Consider the following 714-nt stretch of genomic DNA (forward strand, 5'->3'; position numbering starts at 1 on the left):
AATGTCCTTTTGTAGGACATCAATCCTTACAGACATATTTGCAACATGTGATCTCGTTACTTTAACACTATAAGCATTTGGGATCAAGATGAGATTTAGTGGGGACAAACCACGACAATTCACGTCGTTCCACTTGAACACTTGTGTTCTTATCTCCCTCTAACGGTGGGAATATTGCCTCATCAAAGTGACAATCCGCAATTTAGCAGTGAATGAGATCGCCTAACAAGGTTCCTACATATGCGGATTATAGGTGGAGGTTTATATCCAACCTAAACTTATTCATCTCAAATGACCAATCATTGTACGCAGTGGCAATGCGATTTGGCACTTAGAAATAACATCTAGCCGAGCTCAAGGATTGGAGATCCGTTTCAATCCTGCCGAGCTCAAGGAGTGCAATTTTGTGTCAATCCTGATACACAGTCACGAGCTGTAGTACAACAAAATTCAATGATAGTGGATCGTAGATGAATAGTAAAACTGCATGCAAAGATTACATATCCCCAAGACGCAATAGAAAGAGTGGTGCGCATCAATAATGTTCGAGCGACAAGCTAAAGTTGCTTGGTCGTAGCCTCGGTGAGACCGTATTGCGTGTGAACATGGGGTACAGGACACTTCAACTTACATCCCGATGAACTTCTTTAAAGAATGGGTAGTGAGCCCGTAGAAGTATAAGCAGTATAAGCAGTAGATAATAGTGTAAAACGT

This window comes from Fragaria vesca, linkage group LG6 (genome assembly GCF_000184155.1).
Source record: "Fragaria vesca subsp. vesca linkage group LG6, FraVesHawaii_1.0, whole genome shotgun sequence".
Classification (NCBI taxonomy): Eukaryota; Viridiplantae; Streptophyta; class Magnoliopsida; order Rosales; family Rosaceae; genus Fragaria; species Fragaria vesca.